Below are 13,432 nucleotides of genomic sequence, written 5' to 3' on the forward strand. Positions count from 1 at the left end.
CTTGTTGCCGGCCCACGTTAGATTCTGATTTTTCCTGGCGAAGGCAAATATGGCCTCCGTCTGATTTAGTCTCAGTGGGTTGCAGATTATCGCTCTTGGGCCTCTGCCTGTGGCTGGTTTCCCCGCTGGTACCCTGTATGCCTTTTGTACCTCGAAGCCTCTTTGGAAGGTGATGCCTGTAAGTTGTGGGATCATCTCCTCTAGCATGACAGCACAGGAGCCTGCCTTATCTTCAGCCCCCTCCGGCACTCCTAGTATTCTTACATTCCCCCTTCTTGCCCTGTCATCCTTCTCCGCTAGCTGTTTTTGTACAGCATTTGTGGCTGTTCTCAGCTCTGCTATGGCCTTGGTGTGCCTGCTTGTTTCATCTTCTACGGAGCTTATTCGGCTTTCTGCAGCTTCTATTCTTGTGTTTGTTTTGTGGAGGTCCGCTCTAATGGCCGCCATCTCAAGTTGCATGTTCTCCAGCTTGAGTTTTGTCTCTCTTCCCACTTCATTAGCTTCGTTCACTTTCCGCAGGATGGTCTCCAGTGTGACAGGCTCGCCTCTTGCTTTGGTCGGGGACCCTTGATTGTCAAATTTTGGTTTCTTCTGTTGCTCACTTGTTGGTTTCCCATCGCTGCCCGCCATCGTTCTGATGCCCCTTCTCGACAGGATGTTGACCAGCCTCCCCCCCGCTTGTGCAACCTTTGGGGTGCTCGTTGATTTTGGAGTAGGCGGTTGGGCAGCTTGTCTGTATCTGCTTGGTTCCCTGATGTGTCTTGTTCTTGTTTTTGCCTTCGGTCCTGCCAGCGTGCAGGCTGCCCTGTTCACAGGGCTCTTTGCTCTGTTGCTCTTTTTGCGTCACTTTTGCGCCTCTGCCTTCGTTGAGGCGATGCACAGGGAGACCGTGGGCTGTTTGGCGTAGTGGTGGCGTTTCGCCCTGCAGCTGAGGTTTTTAGCACTCTCTTCGCTCTGTGCACTCTGTGCACACTCTGTGGTGCATGTTTGCTGCCTGGGTTGGTTATGCCCGTTTATGTTTATGTTTATGGCTGTTTTCAGGCTGATTCTGCTCTGGTCTATTTGGGGAGGGGGTGCTCGCTCTGCCCGTTCTGACTCCTTGCTGTAGGTGCTTGCTCCGCCCGTTTCGACTTTCCTTGACCTATTGTCTCACAGGAGTGGCTTCAGTTCGGCAAGCTCAGTGTCTCGTGCCTTGCTGGGGCGCTGTCTCCTTACTCTGACCCTTCTTTGCGTCTGGCGAGTACTCGGGGTGCCCTGTTGCTCTGTGCATCCCCCCCCGTTTCCCCTTTGTGAATGAAATATGCCACGTTCACCATTCACACTGGTCGCGCTAGTTCATTGCCCCTGCTGGCCCCGTCTGATAATGGACGCGCTGACTGGCTTCTCTCCGTCCTGCCTTCGCTGGGCTCTCGCCTCGCGCTCTCGGCGCACCTCTCTTCTCAGGCGGCGGTCTCGCTCACCAGCCCTTCCTGCTTCCAGCGTCAGTTGCGCACCTGTCTTCAGCCTCCGATGGTCGCGCGTCTCCGTTTCTTTGTCCGTTGTCGCTTTCTTGCTGCCTTGTGCCTCCCCTTCCGCTTCCGGGTCACTCGGTCGCCTACCCTCCGTCTTCCGCTTAAAATCGGGGAAGACTTCCGGCAATGGCGCCTTGTGACCACTTACTTCCGGTTCTCTTGGGTTTGGTCCCCCGACGCTGGAGGCAGCTTGGCTTCAGGGTAGGTTGAGATTGCTTGCTTCCGCTCCTTTCCCTTTCCCTTCGCGCCACGATCTTCCTCCCTTATTGTTGCTGTGACTAGTCGTCGCTTGGGCTCAGCAGACTTGCCTTATAGTGGCTGGACCAGTTTTAAGCCTGTCCTGGCAGGTCTCCAGGCGCCGCAGCCTTGCTTCAGAGGTGGGGGCCTCTTTCCTGTCTCTTGCTCCGTGTTGCTCCGTTTCTTCGTGGCCGTCCCCTTCTTGCCTCACACCGCCATCTTGCTTCTCTGCGCTGTTTGTGGGTGCTCGGTGGGTTCAGGCGCTCGTTCCTCTTCCTGTGGTTGCGCTCTTCACTTCTCGCTCCTCTATCAGTAGCACCGATCTTTCCCACGTCTCGTGCTGTCTCTTTTGTTCTTCTCTGTCCGGTTTGGCTGGTTGTTTACCCCTCAGGGATGTGGAACTGGCGGACCTAGACGACCGTCTCCATTGCCGTCCAAGCCACGCCCCCCGGCCACTTCAAACCTGCCTACATCCTGTCGTCGCCAGCTGCCTGCACCGTCTAGACTATAGAGCGCACGCCTCCTCTCCCCAGCTCAATTATAAACGGAGGGCACGCGGGATGCATATGCACAGCACGCGTGTGGTCTAAGCTGAAATCCTTGAAGAACTCTGCCTCAACCTTTCTGTCACGCATCCCTTAGATAAGAAAGATGGTCACGACAGCCATAAAGCAGGTGATCATGTCCGTAGGGGCCGTACAAAAAGTGTACCGGGTGGCACCCAAAAACCCTCTTTTCCAAAGGGAAGCCAGCGTTTCACCTAAAAGCTGACGCTACCCGATGGAAAGGAGGGGCGGGGCTTAGAGTCTCTTAGTTGTTTACAAGATCTTTCGCAAGGCGGGGCAACTTCGCTGCCGGCTCACGCTCGACCTAAAAAACAACAAAAAACACAATTCCAATGAAAACAATCATGGGTGGTTGAGATGTAATAAAGTTCATAAAGTCTTCTACGCGAGTTTCGGCGTGCAAGTGCCTTCTTCAGGAAGAGCCACGATAAAGTCTGTACAATAAAAAACACATAGGTTGTTTACATGTTAAACATATCTCGGTACACTGAAACCTAAGCGGGAATATCGGTTGTGAATTACAGTACTAGGGGAGACTCCAAAGAATAAAGAGAAAATAAAGTAAAATGAAAGGAAAAAGATTTTTTAATAAAATATGTCTTGTTTATAAAATTGATATAAGAAATGCTAGTAAATGTCCAAACAACAAAAAGGAAACTCCCAGACTGGTGACATGCAACAGAGAAAAAGGACTGGTGAGTAAAAATACCTCTATTGTGCACAGGTACCTCTAGTAACCCGATAGAGTGTAAAAAACTAGCACATTACAATTTACTCAAGGGATATTGAGTTGAGTGTCCTGTAGCTGAAGTAGAAGGGACACAAAGAGCTGCAATGAAAAACTAATTGATGATGGACTTGCACAAGAATATAACTGTTCACGGCTATGGACATGGCTGAAGGACTTGCGAATAATTACCTGCCCTAAAAGGATTTATATATTTGTGAAGGGCCGCGTTGAATGTGTCCTACGTGATTAAAAACATGCGGTCCAAAGATATAGACGCCTTATGGTTGACTTAGGACATCGAACCTAATGTGCCGATATAAATCCTCAAGATACGATAACTGTATTGATAAATGCAGAGGTGTTGCACAATAATCTGTAGAATACAAAATTACATTTAGACATGGAACTAGGAACAAATGAAGTTAGGTAAATCTAAAAAATTACAACTAAAGATACCTTTAATGTTGGTCCGAGTTTCTAATGGGAGACTAATTATGATGCATAGTCTCACGACGGTACCAGTATTTAAATCTGGCCCTAAGAACATCTCGTGCCTGATATCTAAAGAAGGAGAAAAATTAAGTCAAGAAAGCGATTTTGGAAAGGAGGGTTTCGCACATAACTAAAGAAAGTGTTAAAAAACGTACACAGCTGCAAGGATCGCAAAACATGCGTTTTAATGAGCCGAAATGTAAACAGGAAAAGGGGCCTGGTTACGTGTTTTATAAAGAGGTCATACTAAAGAGTGAATAACACTGACAAAGAAGGTAGCATATAAAAAGTGAAGGACACAGCTCAAGTGTAAACAACTCTGGTGGTCAGTACCAACAATTAAAGGGACGTGTTGGAGTACGGATTACACTAAAATACAGGCTCCAAAAAATGCTTAACTAAAGGTATCTATACAACCCGCTATATAGAAAAAGCCATCCAAGTACTTACAGGGCAGCGTGTCAGTCTGTGATACCTTGAGTGCAACCTCGATTAAATGAACGTTGGATCTGTGGGCCGTTAAATAACGGAGATAGGTGTGAACGTGTTTCCGTGTTGATGAGGGTATAGAAGTGAAAGCGGGCTAGATAGTCTCTCTGGAATAGAGTTAACCCGATAGAACGACCGCATGTCCAACATAGAAATAGGACACGTATATAAAAAGACAAGACCACTTATTCAGAGCCGATCAGATATAAATAAAGGATTAGAGCATATCCCTTCGTAAAAAAAGGGAGAAGATAAATAACGAATACGAATAAAAGAAAACTATGAAGGGTTATATGAATGGTAGTATTATATATACATTGATACTGAATACACAAACTCGAGATGAGTTGTTCTGCAGATTGAACAAAACAAATAATGGATTAGAAACAATATTATGGTAAGCAAAAAGGAAAGTAAAAAAACCCAATTTTAACAGGAATTATACTTAATTGCATTTTCCCATGGGATTTTGTTGTTTAGTCTGTTTTTATGTGTGGAAAGAGTCAAAATTCCCCCAAAATTCTCGTTTCTTGCGGATTTCCTCAGTATAAATGTTTCCAGTGATGTTCGGGTGAGAGACACCTTTCTTTCGACAAGCCTTTCTTAATTAAAGATGCAACTTCTTTGAGAATGGGATCCTTGTCAATCTGCTTTATCCAGTCTTCTTCTGCAAAAGAAAAGTCATCTTGACCAATAACTGCAACAAAACACTCTTCTACTTCAGTTTCCCAATCTTGTTCATCGGTGTCAGAAATGGAAAGTCTTGAAAGACAGTCCGTTCTACAGTTTTTTCCTCCAGAAATATACTCTACAGTAAAGATGTATTCTAGGAGTTTTGTAGATAATAGAGCTAAACGAGCGGTGGTGCGTTTGACATTTTTGCCGGAGAGAATGGCAACCAGAGGACGATGGTCAGTCTTGAGGATGAAGGATCTGCCCCAAATATATGGTTTGAATTTTTCAATTCTCCATACATAGGCTAAAAGTTCTTTTTCAATAACGGAATATTTCCGTTCAACAGGACGAAGAGTTCTGGATGCAAACCCCACTGTGTGCTCTTTCCCATCAGCATATTGCGAGAGAACAGCTCCCAGGCCATACTCAGAAGCATCAACAGTGACAATAGTTTGTTGGATGTATGACGTTACAACGCATACTTTTACCACGCCTACCATTACCACGCATTTTTTACAACGCAGGATCCATGACAACGCATACCATTACCACGCATGTATTTACAACGCATATACCTTTACAACGCATACAATTACAACGTAAGTATTGGTAAGTATATAATATTTTTTAATATTTAATTTAATTAAAATTAATATAATGTAATTTAATGTAATTTAATTTAATTTAATTTAATGTAATCAATTTAATTTAATGTAATTTAAATTTAATTATATTTAGTTTTTACACTGTACCCTTTTACCCAAAAACCCAAAACTGACCCTAAACCCTAAAAATACCCCTTTACCCAAAAACCCCAAACTGACCCTGAACCCAAAAAATACCCCTTTTACCCAAAAACCCAAAACTGACCCTGAACCCTAAAAATACCCTTTTACCCAAAAACCCAAAACTGACCCTGAACCCTAAAAATACCCTTTTACCCAAAAACCCAAAACTGACCCTGAACCCTAAAAATACCCCTTTACCCAAAAACCCAAAACTGACCCTGAAACCTAAAAATACCCCTTTACCCAAAAACTAAAAACTGACCCTGAACCCTAAAAATACCCCTTTACCCAAAACTGACCCTGAACCCTAAAAATACCCCTTTACCCAAAAACTAAAAACTGACCCTGTACCCTAAAAATACCCCTTTACCCAAAAACTAAAAACTGACCCTGAACCCTAAAAATACCCCTTTACCCAAAAACTAAAAACTGACCCTGAACCCTAAAAATACCCCTTTACCCAAAAACTAAAAACTGACCCTGAACCCTAAAAATACCCCTTTACCCAAAAACTGAAAACTGACCCTGAACCCTAAAAATACCCCTTTACCCAAAAACTGAAAACTCACCCTAAACCCTAAAAATACCCCTTTACCCAAAAACTGAAAACTGACCCTGAACCCTAAAAATACCCCTTTACCCAAAAACTGAAAACTGACCCTGAACCCTAAAAATACCCCTTTACCCAAAAACTGAAAACTGACCCTAAACCCTAAAAATACCCCTTTACCCAAAAACTGAAAACTGACCCTAAACCCTAAAAATACCCCTTTACCCAAAAACTGAAAACTGACCCTAAACCCTAAAAATACCCCTTTACCCAAAAACTGAAAACTGACCCTGAACCCTAAAAATACCCCTTTACCCAAAAACCCAAAACTGACCCTGAACCCAAAAAATACCCCTTTACAAAAAAAACCAAATAATATTTTTAATAAAATAATATACTTACCAATACTTACGTTGTAATGGTATGCGTTGTAAAAGTACCTGCGTTGTAAATACATGCGTGGTAATGGTATGCGTTGTAATGGATCCTGCGTTGTAAAAAATGCGTGGTAATGGTAGGTCGTGGTAAAAGTTGCGTTGTAAAGGTTGTATACCTAGTTTGTTTTCCTTCTACAAATGCTTGCAGAGCAGGGGCTTGAACTATATGGTCTTTGATGGACTGGAAACCTTTTTGACACTCCTCAGACCATACATAAGTTGCTCCTTTCTTCAGTAACACCCTGAAACATTTGGTGGTCTTGGCAAAGTCTTTCATAAACTTAGAATAGAATTCACAGAGGCCAAGAAAGGAGACAAGCTGTTCCTTATTTTGCGGAAAAGGTGCATCAACTATGCTCTTTATTAGACCTGATCTGGGTTTAATGCCATGTTCGGAGATGACATGACCTAAGTACTCGATCTCCTTCACTTTGAAGATACATTTGCTTTTTTGTAGGGTGACCCCTCTGTTTGCTAGAACGTTGAATACCTGATCAATGACAGAATCATGCTCGGCTTCAGTTACAGAGAGCCGTCCCAAAGAGTACAAGACACAAGCAGAAACTGCCACTGACAGAACATTCAGGACAGGATGTCTGCTAACACACTAGGTGACATCATGGAAAACTCAAAGGCAGAGACCTGTGAGGCACATCACCACAGCATAACTGGGGCAAGGTATATTATTTGCATATGCATGCAACAATAAAAGTTCGATGTAACTATCAGGAAGACAGCCTCCAAGCTGCAGCATGTATTGCTACTTGCCTCACAGCCCACAATTCTGCAGTGTGGACTACCTTACATAGAAAACAACAACAAAAACAAATCATGGCCCCAGCCTACCATGCCTCCGTTCAAAATAAACAATGACATAAAACCTACATGCATTTGTTTGTTTTCCCCCTGGGGTCCTGTGGACTGCAAGGCCCATAACCCCCTTCCAAGTAGCGAAGTAGAGGAGCAGAGGAAGTGGGACCAGCAGTGCTATATAGCGTGTTCACCACATCTGTAGTGCAGGCCACACATTTGCTTTTTTTACCCATAGGGACCTGTGGACTGCAAGGATCATAACCTTCTGCCAAGCAGAGGAGATGGGGCCAGCAGTGCTATTTTGCGCATACAACACTCCCGAAATGTGGGACATGTATTTGTTCATTTTCCCCTTAGGGACCTGTGGATTGTAAGGCCTATAACCTCCTGCCAAGGAGATGAGGAGAAGCGATAGGGCCAGAAGCGCTATATAGAGTGTTCATCACACCAGCAGTGTGGGAAACGCACACATTTTTTGTTTTACCCATAGGCACGTGTGGACTGTAACGCCTTTAGCCCCCTGCCAAGCAGCAGAGAACAGGAGCAGAGGAGGTGGGGTCAGCAGCGGTATATAACACGTTCATCACATCTGCAGCGCGGGACGAGGCCAGTCTGTGCCCAGGCCAAAAACTGCCAAGACCGTGCTCAACTTCGCCCGTCATCAACCAGAAGACGCTGGGCTGCACCACCCCCCATGCTTCCTTCTTTTAGTGTGACTTTATACGGTCTGAGTTTTAGTTTTTCAGCTCAACAGACTTATTGTACTGAAATGTGTTTTGATCCTGGAGATATATGTCCTTGATTAACTAGTTTTTACCCTCGTGATGTCCTGCTTGCTTGCCCTGTTAAATATTTCTTGACTCATCTTTCACTACTGATATATCGATGGGTAAACATAGAGCGTCCGAGCCATTATGGAGACTGAACACCATGCCCAAAACCCCAAGGCATGCAGCAGAAAATCGCACTTTAAGTGAGACTGATGACCTGATTCACGAGGTAGAGACTCTGCTCTGTAATGATAATGACACTCAGAAATTTGAGTATCCAACCTCCAATGAAAATTATCCACTACTCTTAGCAGAACGGCAAAGGCTCTCTGACCACTAGCACAACCAAAACACCGCTATCTAACCCTGCTACACTTGAGGGGAATTCTGTTGTAGCTCATAATTCACCTCCTTCTTCACATGCACACATCAAACCTAACCGCATTTGCTCCAATCGGTTTGTAGCCCTTTTGACATTAACTTTAGACAAGCAATATTCAATTTTTAAAAAGTACCCTGCCCAGCAGATGGAGGAGTCACCTTCCCCATTGATGAGCCCATAACTGGAGGCTTTAGTGGGTAATATAAAATAATTAAAAGAGCTGGTACAGGACTCGGCTTTGAGGGTCCAAGAAATGTTTACAATTAATAATTCAAAAAAGTCTTGTTGGCCAGCAGACTGTTATCAAATGTAAGCAGTTTTAATCCTCCCCCTGCCAATCCCTTGGCCCTAAAAGAGATTCTTTTGGGCAGTGGCCAGCTGCACTCCTCCAACGCTGTAGTGCTGGTCCACAGCTGCGTAGTCATGTAGGCACTCAAACAGGGAAGAGAGCAGCCTCAAGGCCCCAAGGAAAGTATAATCTTCTCTTTTGCCCATTTTCTGATACGACCAGAGATTCTACGGCAAAAGATCATTCTAGAAGGGGTTGATAATTTCATGATTAATATCTCAACAGTGAGTGCTCATACAAGGGAGGACAACGGCTATGAAAAATAAAGTGATCAGCTGGATTAGATCTCAACGAAATTGCCTCTCCCTTGTTGGCTCAGGAATAACTTGTCAATGAAATGGGGAACTTATAATGTAATATAGCTTACCCTTAGAACATCAAACCTTGAGGATGGGCTCCTGTCCTTGGACATGCACACCATACCCCCAAATTCCCTAAGGATCAAGTTTGTCAATTCCTTTTTCCCTTTCGCCTTTACCGAGACAATTTACCTCTAGTTTACAGGTGCTAAGCTCAGCCCAGAGACAATGAGACTCTTTACCAAAGTTACCTTCATCTGGGTAGATGACCTCTAACATACAGGAGCTTTGCTCCATCCAGGGACAAACATCTCCTTTACCAAGATTGCCCTCATTGAGGCAGTTGATCTCTAACACACAGGAGCTACAGATTAAGCCCTTTGCTACCAGCTTTTAACTAATATAGACTGACCCTTATTGTCATCCCGTCATCCTTTGCTGGCCCCATTAGATGATTATAGCCCTGTTATAGAGCTAAAGGGCCCCCTGTCTGATAGTGGGAGAGAAATGGGCCTGGGTGACATGGGTCTCGCACAGGTAGAGGGTGGCCATATAATTGGACTAATCAACTCTGATCCTAGCTGTTTTTGCACGGACAAGGATGATGTGCAACCTCTATCATTTATGTCTTGAAATGTTGCAGGACTGTGACATATGATCCAGAGTGGCTTCAGTTAGTTGCCATCTTTCATGTTTTAATGTTTCTGGAAACTTGATTAACTGATGCAGTCTATGGGCTTGGATTTAAAATATACTACACGAGTGCCAGTCCATCAGCTGCTGGGTGAGCTTCTGGTGGATTAGATGTGTGGGTAAAAATAACGTTGAATTGTGTCATCAAAACCTTGCTGATTGAATGCCTAAATATTCAAGGATTACGTTTAACAGGAGCAAACAGAGTAGTGTTTAATTTATATTCAGATTACAATGCATGCTTGCGCATAATAAGGAATCACTAACTCTTGCTGTGTTAGATTTTCAATAGTCAATCCTGAACCCAAAGCCCTCTCTACTGATTCAAAGACTTTAATATTATCTTCACACCTCTAGATTCTATGCTTCTAGTTACTGAAAATGAAGCTGAAGCGAGAGGTATGATAATGTTAGAGGGTGCCTTGTGTGTTCCTGGGACCGTATTGGCTGTACAGCTAGCCCCGACGACACTTAGTCATAGTCTTCGTGTCTGCAATCAGGTATCAAAATCTGATCTTGCAAGGTCAAATACCTTTTAAAGTGAGAAATATAAAAGCAGTTGTGATTATTACCTATTGGACACATCCTTATGGGATAAATGATAGATTTCACAGCCATGCCTAGAACTGATAGTGATCACTCTTGCCTACACCTTTCTGTGAGTTGCAGTTTACTATCTCTCTCTTCTTCATGCAGCAGCACAATCTCTATTCAAAGGCAAATTGGAATCAACAGCGTTTCATTAGGTGCCCAATAATAACAGCTAGTGAGGAAAAATAAACAAAAATATGTCAATTATCATTGGCGGGAAGTCCCCATTATGGATATTCACAATTTTCTGTTTTCCCAAAACAAAATGCTAAAAAGAAAAACCCATGGTACTCTACTATTTGCTGTAAAGTGAAATCTTATTTTATCCTAGCACTCAAACCCTGTATTGCATTTTGATTAGAGCCGCTAGATCACAGTATAGGCGCATTATTGATGCAAGTAAGCAATATTAGTACGAAGCTGTTTGGAAAGAACTCATAGAGGCATCCTGAACATTTTTCTTCTTGGTGCAGCATTTTGAGGATCTATATACCAGAGGACACCTAACAGGACATAACTTAGAATGCAGATATAACATCCCTGAGGACTGCAGTATACCTATGAATCAAGATGACAAGCTTTTCACTGTTGAAGAGACGAAGGTCGCTATAGAGTCTCTATAAGTAGGTAAAGTGCCTGGCCAATAACATTTTGGGGGAACTCTTTTGTTACAATATGAGCCCCTTCCATTCATTTTCTTTCCAATGTGGTAGCTGCTGGTGCTGATATATCAGACACTATCAGCCAGATTCATCATGGTCCCGATTTGCGAGTCCTTAACCGCATGCGTGCGGGCGGAATTCCGCTCGTACGCGGAGATTTTTAAAAGCGCATGTTACGTGACGAGCTGGGCTCGTCATCAGCGTAGCAGGAGGCTACCTCATGACGAGCCCAGCTCGTCATCAGCGTGGAAGGGGTTAATAGCGATTATTAAGGAATCGCTATTAAGGACTCTCAAATCGGGATTCATGTAGAAATTGCAAAATAAATTGCAATTCCTACAGCCTCCTTATTTGCGATTAGCAAATTGCAAATAAGGAATAACTCCCCATTCATTCAATGGGGAGTCAATCCTTATTTGCGATAAGCAATTTGCTAATCACAAATAAGAATGCGATTTCAAGGGTGCCAGGGGTGTCCAAAGGACACCCTGTAGAACCCCTGAAATGGAAATGTAGCCTGATGTTGCGCACACACATGTCCAAAGGACGTGTGTGTGTAACATACCACTTAGAAAAATGCACTAAAGTGCATTTTTCTAAGTTTTCGCTATTTACCACGAAGTCAGACTTCGTGGTAAATAGCGGCCGGAAATTGCGAATTCGCAAATTTTTTAAGTTTCATGAATTGCATTTAAGGAATCTCAAATAGAGATTCCTTAAATGCTATTCCTCGCTAAAATGCGAATTCTGTAATAGCGAATTTTGCATTTGGGATGATGAATCCCAAATGCAAAAATTGCGCTCGCAAAGGGCCAGATTCTCAGAATCTGGCCCTTTGCGAGCGCAATTTCCCTTGATGAATCTGGCTGTTTATATGGGGGCGAAATTATCCCAATCTATAAAAATGGTGAAAAGAGCAACTCAATTAATTGTAGACTAGTTAGTTTATTGGATAATCTTCAAAAAATCTTTACAAGACAAAGTCTTAATAAATTGGAGTATTGGATGAGTAAAAAGAAAATTGTATCCAATTTTTAGACAGGCTTCAGATCCGGAGTCTGCACTATTGACCAAGTGTTCTGGTTGTCCATGATCCAATGGAAATATATCAAACATTAGGACAGAATATTTATATGTCACATTTGCAGATCTGAGGGTCGCATTTGATTCAGCCCCCAGACAGATGCTATGGGAGTCTCTTGCTTCAACGGGTGTGCCACCACAACTGTTGGCAAATATAGTTAGGCTTCATGAAAATAATAATGCACTTGTGCAAGGGGAAGCAAACTGAGTGTATACCAGTACACAGAGGGATGAGGCAGGGATGCGTATTTGACCCTACCCTCTTTGCAATCTATATACACAGCCTTGATACTCTTCTATCCTGAATACATGACTCCACTAAAAGTACATGGCAATTAATCCCCATAGGTTGTAGCTGAGCAATATTAAATGTAGTAAGGTAACCCAATTTTATCCTATGTGAGAGGTAGACCTTGTAGTAGTGAAAAATTAACTTAATAGTTTTTCACCATAAGGACATGTGAAGCTTAAAGGTATATGCCCAACGTTTTAAATACAATGCATCATGCCCTATGGGCAGATTAGAGCCTACCGTAGGGTCATCCTATCTGTATTAAAAAGGAAGGTTTTGGTCTGTCAAAAGGTTTATTTTTCCAGGTCAAAATGGCAGTTTGAAACTATCAAACTTCAAAAACTTCCACACGGCCTGTACAGCCAAACAAGGACTGTACTGGCTAACCCCAGAACAGGAATACACACCAGCGTGGCTAGCACTGGAGAAAAGAATCCTAAAGGGCCTTGACCCCATAGCCCTCTTGACGGCATCCAGACACCCGGAGATCGCCAACAATCCCATACTCAAGAACACCAGGAATGTCCTCCTTAAGATCGACAAGAAGATGGATGTTAGCATCAAGAATACAGAGTGGGAATCAATTTGGTTCAACCCAAAAATTAAATACCGGGGGAAAACACTCAACATGCACACATGGTACAAACACAGTATATCTACAACAAACCATCTGACCACCCTAGGAACACAGTACACTTTCGACACACTGAAGGATAAACACAAACTGGATAACATCGAGCTATATAACTTCCTCAAGATCAAAGTGGCAATCACCAAGGCAGAACTCAACAAACTGACCCCAGCAATACTACAATACGCTGCCAACATAAACAAAATGGACACCAAACTTCTCACCTCTACAAGCTACTGAGCCCAGGAGCGTCCAGACTAAACAATAAAGCAATAGAGTACTGGGAGTCTCACCTAGATAGACGACTAACTGAGAGGGAAAGATCCAACCTATGGACATCATCAACACGAAAAAAGTAACTACCACCCTAGCACAAACCAAAATCTGGCTCA

General features: G+C 43.4%; 1 protein-coding gene across 6 annotated transcripts in view; it reads right to left on the reverse strand.

The window, feature by feature from the left end:
- The window catches only part of CTNND2 (catenin delta 2), a 3,216,642-nt gene that overhangs the window by 126,932 nt on the left and 3,076,278 nt on the right, over positions 1-13,432 (reverse strand). The window lies entirely within an intron of this gene.

Source organism: Lissotriton helveticus, chromosome 4_1 (genome assembly GCF_964261635.1).
Source record: "Lissotriton helveticus chromosome 4_1, aLisHel1.1, whole genome shotgun sequence".
NCBI classification, from domain to species: Eukaryota; Metazoa; Chordata; class Amphibia; order Caudata; family Salamandridae; genus Lissotriton; species Lissotriton helveticus.